Here is a 12,676-nt window from a genome sequence, read left to right on the forward strand (position 1 = left end):
CAAAGTTTACACCCTGATTGCTATCAAAAATTTCCAAAGCTTGAAATGCATTTTCCCACATCTTGTAGGAAGATACCCAAGTGAAGTTGAATACAAAAAGAAAAGCCGTATGGGAGAGTCGACTAGCACATAACTTTATCTTGCTCCAGAGAAGCAAGAAACATTACTTCTTAAATTTCACCTCACAAGATTTCTACATAATATGAGTAGAATTATCATCAAATTTTCAGAAGCTGAGGCTAAGATCAAATATAACATAATCAAAGTAGTAACCATTCAACTCAAAAACTGTGTCAAGTCATAAAAGCCGTTAAAGGCTACGATAACGATTACAATTCAAGCTGTTGGACTTGATAAAGAAGGTCTGCAGGCTCAGAGTTTGTAGTATACAGACCTGGTCCTGTTTAAGATGATTATCATTTCTTCAGTTCAATTTATTACTCAATAAATTCAATACCTACAACATCAGTGTCAATTGATCTCGGGTATGTTATTAACAATTTAAGCTATCCCCAGCACTAATATTAGTAAGAATTAACTCAATGTTAGTGCATACTGCATAGACAACCTCCCCCTGCTATACTGTTTCTTGTAAAGAAATGAATGCGGGAAGAAAACCTTACAATCAGCCACAAGCCGAGGGTAGGCTATGTGTTGCAACTTGCAAGAAATAGAAGCTAAATCAGCAATCGAACAAGCACAACAAATAGAGAACCTAACTAGAAAGATTAGGTTTAATATAGAAAACAGATGAACAGTTCATTTCAATTGCATCAATCGAATCTAATATGTCATGGAGCATACAACACATATTTGATAACCCCATGATAACTCTCCACTTAACTATTAGCTATGCCCCTATAACCAACAATATTGCATAACACTCCTAAAATGAAATCAAATCAAACACATAAAATGATATCAATCCATCTTTACACAAATGATCAATCATGAATCAGGTTAACATCACACTTTATAATTCAATTTAAAGAACATAATATCATTTCATTGTCATCATAGAGAATCAAATGTATAACCCAAAATTTCCCTTTGAATCAAACATATAATGAAATTGAATGCAATGCAGCTGAAAGAAAATAAATCAATGTGTGATTGCTCATATATTTTAGAAATTCCAGTATATTCAAGTCCACATTACCTCAAATGTTTACACCTTATTAACAAAAGCAGCTCCGAATTTCCTCTTCAGCAATATCAACAAAATTTCTTCTTTAGGTCCCAAAATCAAGACCCCTCTGCTGAATTCTGCTCCGAACCCTTCGATCCCAAGGCCTCTGCCTTGGCCTCAGCCGCAGCTTCTTTTGCTTTCTCTTTCTCCAATTCCCTCATAGCCTCCTCCTCCACCGCCTTCTCGGCCTCCAAAATAGGCCCGTAGTAATCTGGATGAGCCTCCATACACTTCTTCAATTTTCCGGACAATATGATAATAGTTCTTTCATGACATCTACATGGCCTTTGCTTGCTGCTATATGAAGTGCTGACATATTGTCATCGTTGTCTGTAACAATGTATGCCACGGATTTATCCAGATCAAGTAATTGCCTAACCGCGGATGCATGGCCAAGCTATGCAGCACCGTGAAGTGGTCTCCATCCATATACATCTGGTTCCTTGGTTAGTGATGGCTTCCAGGCGAATAAAATTCTTATGCATTCTGACAAAAACGTATTTTTAGCAACTCATAGCAGCAAATAGAAAAAATGTGTGAATGTTTACTGCAAAATAGAAAGAAGTCTCCAACATAACATTAAATTGTGTTAATTTGGCAACTAAGATTTTTTTTTTTTTTTTTTTTTTTTTTCTCTTCTAAAGATAGCAAAAACATATGAACAAAAGATTTAGTTAGTGATCACTCCCTTCGTCGTAACAAATTATTGTGGCGTGTAAAGTTGTTCTTCCATTTGGGCCAATGTAAGCTAGTGAAATGCAATTTTGTAAAATTTGAATCATAATAGCTAGATGACGTCTCTCTGCAGCCAGATAAAGTTGAGTCTCATTGGCATTATTGGGAAAATGTAAAAATTCGGGGTCTTCTTTCGTCAAAATCTCAACCACATCAAGATGATTATTTCGCACAGCCTCGTACAAGGCCATGTCACCCTCCACATTCCTTATCCTCAACATCTCCATGGTAGCTCCAATGCCTCTTTCAAGGTCCATGTCCAGTGTTTTCCCATATTCAATAAGTGCTTGTACTATGTCAGTGTGTCCTTCCCTTGCCGAAATTTGAAGTGAAGTCTCACCTTTGACATTTGTACACACAAATTTTGTAATCTGCGAATAAGAAACAAAATTGGGGCAAAAATAATATTTTATTAATTTATAAAACTTGGAGTACAATCCTCTGTAATAATATTCCAAAGAATAAGGTCCTCTGATTCGATCTCCTTTTTGGTTGGTTGGATCCAAGGGCTGCACGAGCTTAATCTTGAATCACCGTGGAATTTGGTTGAAGAATGGCACATCTTTGGCTGTGCTTGTTGTTGATAACCGTGAAATTTGATGAAGAACGACACGATTTGATGTGCTTGTTGTTCTTTGTCTTCAGAGAGGATTTGCTGAATTTGATGAAGAACGGCATGGCTTTGGATGTGCTTGTTGTTCTTCGCCTTTAGGTTTGGAATTTCTGGACCTTCTGGATTTCTAAGTCTCTGGATTTCTAAATTCTGACTTGTGTCTGAATTTCTGGACTTCTGAATTCTGAATTTGTGTCCTTTGTTGAATTTGAGGAAGAACGACACGTTTTTGGATGTGCTTGTTGTTCTTTGTCTTCAGAGATGAGAGAATTTGTTGAATTTGGTGAAGAACGGCACGACTTTAAATGTGTTTGGTGTTCTTCGCCTTCAGGTTTGCCTTTGGGATTTCTGGCCCTCTGAATTTCTGAGTCTCTGGATTTCTGGACTCTAAATTTGTGTGCCTTCCTCCTTCCTCCAGGCCTCTATTTATAGGCTTCTTGGATTAATAGGATGATAATACGTTCTCTCTCTTCCGATAAGGGAAAAAAAATCATAACTAGCCGGGCCGGTTATAATATGATAATTATTCTTTAAAATAATTATTCAAAATATACTTTATTAGGAATAATTATCTTTCCATTTAATCATCTGGGCAAGGCTAATTAAATAATTTAAGTAGACCAAACTTGGGCTAATTAAATATCTTAATTAAACATTAGACCCATATTTGATGGGTCAATTTGTCAAAACAAAAGTCAATTAAAATTTCAGTGTCTACAAATTGCCCCCACTTTGAGTCCCATGTTTGACAGGACTTTTCTCCTTTTTCAAGTGGGACTTGAAGTATCTAACTTGGTCTTTAGATTTGTAAAGTTTCTTTTTTCCCTTTTCTATCCAACTTTGGATTGTAAAATTTCTCTTTCCCTTTTCTATCCAACTTTGGATTAGAATTTACTTTCCTATTTGAACTAATTATACAAATCCTAATACAAATAGGAGGTGTTTTATTGCCTATATATAACACCAATGTTATAGGATTTGACATCAATTCCAATAGTCTTTGAAGACTTGTCAGATTACAACCTCTGAAGACTGTGTTGGATTGCGGCCTTTGTTTGAACAAATAACTGGTATGACTTTTCTCATCTTTTTTTTTTTTTTTTTTTTTCACGCTAGAATTTTTTTCTTTTTTCCTTTTTCACGCTGGAATTTTTTTTTTTTTTTTTTTTTTTTGAGATCTTAATTGGATATAGCAACTTGATTTTATCAGTCGTAGCAGAAATTGAAATCCTTTGTTTATTGTTCCGTCATGGTGGTGGTTTCGCAAAGCAAAAGATGACTATCTTAGAGAGCAAAAATAGTCGAAAAAGCCAAGGAACCACATTAAATGTATCTGACTCACTTCTCGGTTGCAATGCCATTCAAGTGCCTGATCCTGACAATGAACATTATTCATCTCTTTGGACATGCACGGCCACATGCGAACTCACCAACTTTGGTCTTGATCAGATTAATGAAGAATCTTTTGTCTCTGAAGCCTTGATACTAAATTATTCACTTCACGAGAGAGTTGTTGAAGAAAACCAGTTTTCACTCTTGGGTCTTAATGTTCAGGTGAAGGAAGTATCATGGAGTATTCCCTGTATACTTTCTGCTGCATTGCCACACACCGAACTATATTGGGAGTGGTTAGAAGATGTCTTAGCGAGTTTCCACGACTTTCTATCAAAACAACAACTATATGGTGCTCTATTCGCCTCCCTATTTTCATATGATCGTCATGAAAATGTATTCAAAGCATTCCTTGAATGTTGGTGCCCAGCCACTAATATTCTTCATGGTTCTATCGGCGAGTTGTGTTCATATGATTACCATGGAGATGTATTCAAAGCATTTCTCGAATGTTGGTGCACAGCCACTAATATTCTTCATGTATCTATCAGCGAGCGAAATTTTTTCTTCAACACCTCAGCAAAAAGCCAAAGATCTTTTTCAGCAATACCTTGGCGGCAAGCAGAATTTTTCTTCAACGACACCTCAATAGAAAGCCAAATTTCTCTTTTAGCAATACCACAGTGGCAAGCAGAAATTTTCTAGGCAGCTACAGTCTGGCGACGAACTAATTTATTTCTTCGCAGCTATACTTTGCCGGATCAAAATTTCTTTTGTAGCTACAACTATAATGATAAACCAAAATTCTTCTTTGCAGCTACACTTTGGCGGCGGGCCAAATTTCTTCCTTGCAGCTATACTTTGGTGGCGTGCCAGTTGACAGGTGCGACGAGCATTTTTTGATATAGCGTGATGAGTGACTTTGCCATTTTGCAACTTTGAGGAGTTTTTTTTTTAATGGTGGACTGAACTTGGAACAGGCATCCAAGATGCCTACGTACCCTGAACAGGGATCAAGTCATCACGTAGTTCAATTTTTTTCTTCTTCTAGACAGTTTATACTCGTATCAATGAGTTCTTGATTTTTTTTTTTCAGGTAGACAATTTAAACTCGTGTCAATGAGTGCTTGATTTTTTTTCTTTAGGTAGACAGTTTAAACTCGTGTCAAGGAGTGTTATTTATTTATTTTTTTTGGGAGATAGTTTAAACTCGTATCAAGGAGTTCTTGATTTTTTTTTCCAGGTAGACAGTTTAAACTCGTGTCAAGAAGTGTCATCGACAGTTTAGGCTCGTATTTGGGAGCACTTTAACTTTAATACTTTTCTTCAACTTTGCAAGAATCAGATGACAATCCAAGCTTATACTGGAGGGCACGGACTATCTCGTCGTCACTTTGAGGATTTTCTTCTTGGTTTCCTTAACTTAATGCCCCCTGTGATTTTGCACTTTTGGTTGAAGTCATTGTTGTAGCATGGTGCGTTTCTTGATGCAAGTCTTTCGAGATGATGCTTATAATGAAAGATGAAGCTATTTCGTCATCCGAGTTAGGAAATATATTGTCTTCTTCTTCGGACTCACTTCTCTCATCTTCTTGAAAGTTGTCGGGTATATCTGGAACATCTTTCCTAGCACCATGATTTTCCATGCTAAGCTCCATGTCATGGGCTCGAGTAACAAGCTCTTCGAATGTGCAAGGCTTAATCCCTTGTAGGATGTAAAGAAGCTCCCAGCGCATACTTTGTATACATGTTTCAACTGCAGAAATTTCAGACAAACGATCCTTGCAGTCAAGACTTAGAGCTCCCCAACGGTTGATGTAGTTAACCACGCGTTCACCCTTTATCTGTTTTGTGTTTGTAAGTTCCAGCATACTTACAGTACGACAAGTGCTGTAGAAACGGTTAAGAAATTCTCGTTCCATCTGTTCCCAACTGTCAATACCTTTAGCTTTGAGGTCTGTATACCAATCAAATGCATTCTTTTTGAGGGAACGAATGAATTGCTTTACAAGGAGATCTCCGTTTGTACCAGCATTGCCGCAAGTTTCTACAAAGTGTGTGACATGTTGCTTGGGATTGCCTTTTCCGTCAAATTGTTGAAGCTTTAAAGGTTGATACCCAACCGGCATTTTTAAGATGTCAATTTTTTCTGTGTAAGGCTTTGAGTACATGCGATCACTTTGAGGAACGCCACTGTATTGTTCTCTTATGCAATTCACTATAATGTCTTGAAATTGTTGGACAGAAAGTGAGGTGACGGAGGCAGCATCAATTGTTGGATTGGCGGACACGTCATTTTGATCATCAATTGGATTTTTCTCTGGCATGGAATTAGAACGAGAAATTCGGCCTTTGCTTGATTCAGCATTGTCGTTACGTAATTTTAACTTTTCTGTCAGCAAGGCAATTTTCAGATCTTGCTCCTTGAGGGAGTGTTGTAATCTTTCAATTGCACGGGCCATAGTTGTCAATTGCTCTTCATACAAGGTAGTACTCGTCATCATGACTGGCATAGTGATGGAGTCAAAAAAAATCTTTGGCCTTGGGTGAACTAGCCTTGAACTTGTGACTGGAGCAACCTTTGAGGTTGTAGGAACCTTCCTCCTTGCCCCCAAAGAGGTGGAACTTGAACTTGTGACTGAAATAACCTTTGAGGTTGTAGGAACCTTCCTCCTTGCCCCCAGCAAGGTGAAGGCGGTATGAGTTTGAGTTGTTACTTTGACAGATTTGGCAGAATTGATTCTCATCGCATCGTGCTGTCTTTTGGCAGGAACGGATGATTTGACTATGCTCCACATCATTGAACTTGCAGAAGTGTTTGTACCACTTGACGAAGTTGCAACCTTCTTGTCACCTTTTGTGATGGTATTGATGTTGTCCGTCATGACCGCGATGTCTTTGGTGATATTCTTGCTCTTCGTCTGAATCTTATTGGAAGTCATAGAATCTGACGATGAATTTGTTGATGATTTGATGTAGGAGAAAGAGATGAGAGGCAGAGGATGTCCTACCGGGTGTGCCAGAAATTTGTACACACAAATTTTGTAATCTGCAAATAAAAAACAAAATTGGGGCAAAAAATAATATTTTATTAATTTATAAAACTTGGAGTACAATCCTTTGTAATAATATTCCAAAGAATAAGGTCCTCTGATTCTATCTCCTTTTTGGTTGGTTGGTTCCAAGGGTTGTATGAGCTTGATCTTGAATCACCGTGGAATTTGGTTGAAGAACGACACATCTTTGGCTGTGCTTGTTGTTGATCACCGTGGAATTTGATGAAGAACGGCACAATTTGATGTGCTTGTTGTTCTTCATCTTCAGAGAGGATTTGTTGAATTTGATGAAGAACGGCACAGCTTTGAATATGCTTGTTGTTCTTCGCCTTCAGGTTTGGAATTTCTAGACCTTCTGGATTTCCGAGTCTCTGGATTTCTAAACTCTGAATTTGTGTCTGAATTTCTGGATTTCTGAATTCTGAATTTGTGTCTGAATTTCTGGACTTCTGAATTCTAAATTTGTGTCATTTGTTGAATTTGAGGAAGAACGGCACGTCTTTGGATGTGCTTATTGTTCTTCGTCTTCAGAGAGGAGAGAATTTGGTAAAGAACGGCACGACTTTGGATGTGTTTGGTGTTCTTTGCCTTCAGGTTTGCCCTTGGGATTTCTGGCCCTCTGAATTTCTAAGTCTCTGGATTTCTAGACTATGAATTTGTGTGCCTTCCTCCTTCCTCCAGGCCTCTATTTATAAGCTTTTTGGATTAATAGGATGATAACACGTTTCCTCTCTTCCGATAAGGAAAAGAAAATCATAACTAGGCCAGGCCGGTTATATTATGATAATTATCCTTAAAAATAATTATTCCAAATATACTTTATTAGGAATAATTGTCTTTCCATTTAATCATCTGGGCTGGGCTAATTAAATAATTTAAGTGGACCAAACTTGGGCCAATTAAATAACGTAATTAAACATTAGACCCATATTTGATGGGTCAATTTGTCAAAACAAAAGTCCATTAAAATTTTAGTGTCTACAATATTCACTGAACAAAGCACTGATCGACTGCACTTCTGTAAGATCTCCGTCACACACTTTGTTTAACCGAACTAAGTTGCGACGTGGAGGACTATGTTGTTGTTGGGGGTCACTTGGATTTCAAATTGATCAGCTTTTTGCCTGAGAACCTCAATATTTCCTTCCATTGAAGCCTTATATAGGATTGGATCCATCATGCATATCACTAGGGTTAGCTTTTTGACACTGGTTTCTGCTTGGAATTAGTCTCCTTAGCCTCTTGAATAAATATATTTTAAACACCCAACTTCTTGTACTCCTATCTACATTATCAAATGAATATGTATGTCTAAGAAAACCTAGCTTGCTATGGAGAAGTAAAAAGAATGATGTTTTCAATGTTTTTCATCTTTTGTTTTCTCCAATGGTGAGATGTTTTCAAAGTCGGTCCACTAAGGAATTAATCTTGGCCTAAATTCTAAAATTAATAAAGGTTGACATTATGGATTAGTTTAACAGATGTGTATAAGTTACAAGGGGTTAAGGGCTCACCAAGAAATAAAGTATGCATCATGACAGTGGTAGAAAGGTATATACTTCTCTTGTTTGAATTGCAACGTCTTTGTCATGGCCGACCGATCACCGATGTGGTTGGTATCGACGATATTATCATATTCATATGACCATATTTATTAGAAAATTAGTTTAATTAAGCTCCAGCTAGTACTCACTAATTAATGTAATACCTTAAACATATAAAATCCCGTCAAGCATTTCAAACAGGTGAAAAAAATATGGCTAGTAACCAAGGAACAAAATGGCAGGAGATGTCCACAATTTGATTTTCCGGCACCGCTGAAATGTTGCTTTTTAAAGCTGTGTTATGAATGAATGGGGGCTGAAAGAGGGGATGGTCACTTCAAAAACTGCAGCATTACATCAACAAACGGCAGCATGCCAGAAAATGACATTGCAGATGATATAATTGCAGAAAATCAAAATGCACATTAGATTGAACAAGACAATATTCATAGTAACATAAACAAAGAGCACATCTGAATGTTATATGGATCCTGCAGGCACCGTTATATAAAATTGGAGTCAACACCATAACGGATGGAACATGGTCTATTTTAGGATTATATAAAATGCCACCATTTCAATATCATGATGCATTTATTTACGATAATGACTTCCATTTAAATTTGTGCAGAAAACGAAGTTGCACGATTTAATTTCCACAAAATGCCTAATCACACAAAGGTACTAAGGTAAAACAGCACTACAGCAGATGAACATGTATATAGACACAACAATCTCAAAAAAAAATTACACCAAAATTTAATATTATCCCACTTCAACACAAAGAAACAATTGGAATCGATGATATCCAACAAGTTCCCCAACATTTTAATAGATTTTCTAAAGTACCACGCTTAATTAAGGGAGAAATAACTTTGACCTTAGTTCTATTCATTAGCAACCCAAAGAAACGAGTAATGCTACGATGCCCGAATTGGTTCTTTGGCGACTCCAATATACAGTCTCCAACAAGAACAGTATAAAATAGAGTATTTCTCTTTCTACTTTTATCATTTTCCAAATCAAATTAACACAGAACTACAATTCTTCCAGTCTGGTTGTTTTAATGCGGAAGAAAAGAAAAGCATGCAACAAGAACGTATCAAAGTTCAAAATGACTCATTTTGTGTACTATCAAATCAGCATGTTTGTGTACCGGAAGCTGATTATAGAAATTTTCAGTAATGAAACATCACAAGTGAGAATTGGCAATGAGGTTGCTTATCATGTGGCTAAACTCCGAATGGCAAAGCGAATATCAAACAACACAGCTTTCGAGCCCTGGATTCTCCCCAACAACAGCATTTACATCAACATGTAATTCTCAAAACATACTTGACTGAAGCCACATTAACGTGTCCAAAAAATCGGTTTGTGCAGTAAACAAAAGAATCCGGAACACTGCACCACCACCGGCAATATGGGGCAAGGGGTAGAAAGCAGCATGTAAATTGCATTTAATAACTCCCTATCTAGGAAGCTGCCATCGATGAAGACAATGAATTATATTAGGGCGAGAGATAATCTGACCTGGATCCAATTGCTCGACATGACTGCGTGCGTGCAAGGCTGATAAGTGCAAATGATGGCAGTTCTTGCATTTCCTCCTATAGGGTTCTTCAAGACTGATATTTTTTGAAGATTATTTGAAAACAATATGTCTTAACCATTAACAAGATAAGAAGATATGCAGTCAGCTTTTAAGCTTTTGTATTATTTGACAATAACAAAGGTGTAATGTTTATACATATATATATATATGTAAATGTTAAATGAATTTTTTAAAGCCATGGGGCCCACCACTAACTTGATTTTAGTAGTCAAAGGGGCCAATTCAGCCCATTTTTCCTCTCCTCTCTTCCCGTAATCTTCTCTCTCTCACTAGTTCTTCACTTTTCTTTTTTCTTTTGCTTCAAAAATTCAAATTTCAATTAATCTCTCATCTCTTGGAGTTTTTGGGAACCGTTTGTGGCAAAACGGAGAGCACAGCGAGATCTACGTGTGAGTACAAGCAATTCATCATTTGGTGCACTATAGGAATTTCGAAATTCTAGGATTCTTAGGCTCAAATTGGGGCTTTTTCTCTCATTTGAGGTAGGAGTGTTTAATTCATGCATTCTTGTTCTTTTGTGAATTTTCTAGTATGTATTGTGCTCTAGAATGCCTATTTTGTGGAAACTCTTCTAAAAATTGTTTGAGTGTTGTATGTGAGATCGTAAAAGTAGAAGTTAATTGATGAATTATGATGATGTATGCTTAACATGAAATTAATTCCATATTTTATACGCTTAACATGTTACATTATGGTTGAATGAAGGCATGTCACGTTTTATTTGAATTATTTGTAAAGCATGCTATGTGGTATAATTTTTGAACTTATGTAAAATGATAAATGTTGATATGATGCATCCATGCACCTCATTGGGAAGAAATGGGAATGATGTTTTGAGATAAATGAAATGGGGTTTTTCGAATATGATTTTATAAAAAACCCGGTCGCCTAGGGGTTACCGAAGGGCCGTGGTGTTAGTGAGGCCTAGAGGGGATTAGGAAAATTCTCCTTAGTGTAGTTGACCTATCTAGGCCCCAAATGACGCCACGGGATTACCATGGGTCAAGGACAGTAGCCAATCCTCCTCTCGTGTCGCCAGGGGGTCACCGTGGGACAGGTTTCACTAACGGTTTGGAAATGATGACGGTTATGATTTTGAAAAAAAAAAAAAAAAAATGGTGAGAGACATAGCACGACATGGCATTACATTTCATGGCTTGGATTATTGGTGTGATTGTGTAATTATTTTCCCGGCATAGCATGATCCTAGTTCTTTTATTGCTATTCATGGTGTGGATTAACAGGGTTTCAAGAGGTGTGTCTTAAGCACTACCTACTGAGCTTTATGCTCACCCTATTATTTAATATTTTTCAGAACACGGAAAAGAAGTGGCGGATGATGTTTCACCACAGGCCTACCATGGATTAGATGATCGTTTTGTTATTTTTGTATCTAAGTCTCACTTTTTTTCGTAAAACTTAATATAATGTATTTTGTACGAAGACTTATGGACCCTTATTGTTGTAATTATATCTATGGGCTGTAACTTTTATATAAGTTGTCTAAATGTTGTAAAGCTTGGACATTTGATCTTAACCTTGTATTTTGGGACTGTAATTATGATATTTGGATGAAATGGTATGTGGTTTGGGATGAACTAAGTTAAGACATAATGAATGGAGGAAAAGTATGTTGGACTATAATATTTTTTTATGCATCTAAGCAGGTTGTTGTAGGTCCTTTTTTAGCAAAGGTCATGCCGAATTTTTTTTATAATTAGTATCATTTTAGGGTCGTTACAAAAGGTAAGCAGCTTACCTCATGAGGGTGATGTGAAGTTGATGTACTGATGTTGTGTAATGTTTGCTTCCTACAGTCCCACATCGGAAAAACATAAATGTGAGTTTTCTGGGGAGTCCTATATATTAAGTTGAAAGCTAAATTTACAACATACTTACCTGGACGGGATCAATGCGTGATCAAGAAGGCCCATGGTCTAGGTTGGTGACCTCCATTGCACTCAAGAGGGGTGCTTGCCTAAGGTTTACCCAAGTGATGGAGCCTACGTCATAATTTGTGGTAGTGGGGGCCTGCGTTCGTGTGGCACTCATCCGATGGTCCTCAAACCTTAAGAGTTGCGTTCGTGTGGCACTCATCCGATGGTCCTCAAACCTTAAGAGTATTTTTCTATATTTCTTGTGTTGAACAGTGTTTTTCTATGTTGCTCAGTAGGGTTCAACTCTTATTGTGTGTGCGTGTCGATTCAAATAGAATCTAAAAGTAAACCTTTCCTAGTCTATTTACAGACAGATTAATTGGCCATTTTTTTTTTTTTTTTTTACTTAAGAGAAGAAACATTTACTAGTCTATTTACAGACAGATTAATTGGCCATTTTTTTTTTTTTTTACTTAAGAGAAGAAACATTTACTAGTCTATTTATAGACAGATTAATTGGCCATTTTTTTTTTTTTTTTACTTAAGAGAAGAAACATTTATGAAATGAGGAAACCAAGTTCCTAAATGTCAACCAACAAAGTTTGGATCATTACTGGAGCCACACTACATGAATAAAACACTAGATATAAAGTCTTACAGAAATCTGCAAGTTAACATCCCCCAGTCTTCTACTGCCATCTCTTACAGCAGAGGAAGT

General features: G+C 36.9%; 1 non-coding gene across 1 annotated transcript; it reads left to right on the forward strand.

The window, feature by feature from the left end:
• Positions 1-11,972: 11,972 nt before the first annotated feature.
• LOC132297587 (U1 spliceosomal RNA) lies at positions 11,973-12,133 on the forward strand. The gene has a single exon (XR_009479291.1). It is a non-coding gene; the product is annotated as a U1 spliceosomal RNA (small nuclear RNA).
• The last annotated feature ends 543 nt before the right edge of the window (positions 12,134-12,676 follow it).

Source organism: Cornus florida, unplaced genomic scaffold, assembly GCF_030987335.1.
Source record: "Cornus florida cultivar Cherokee Brave unplaced genomic scaffold, ASM3098733v1 CherokeeBrave_3.0.0_Hap2_Chr02, whole genome shotgun sequence".
In the NCBI taxonomy this organism is placed as follows: domain Eukaryota; kingdom Viridiplantae; phylum Streptophyta; class Magnoliopsida; order Cornales; family Cornaceae; genus Cornus; species Cornus florida.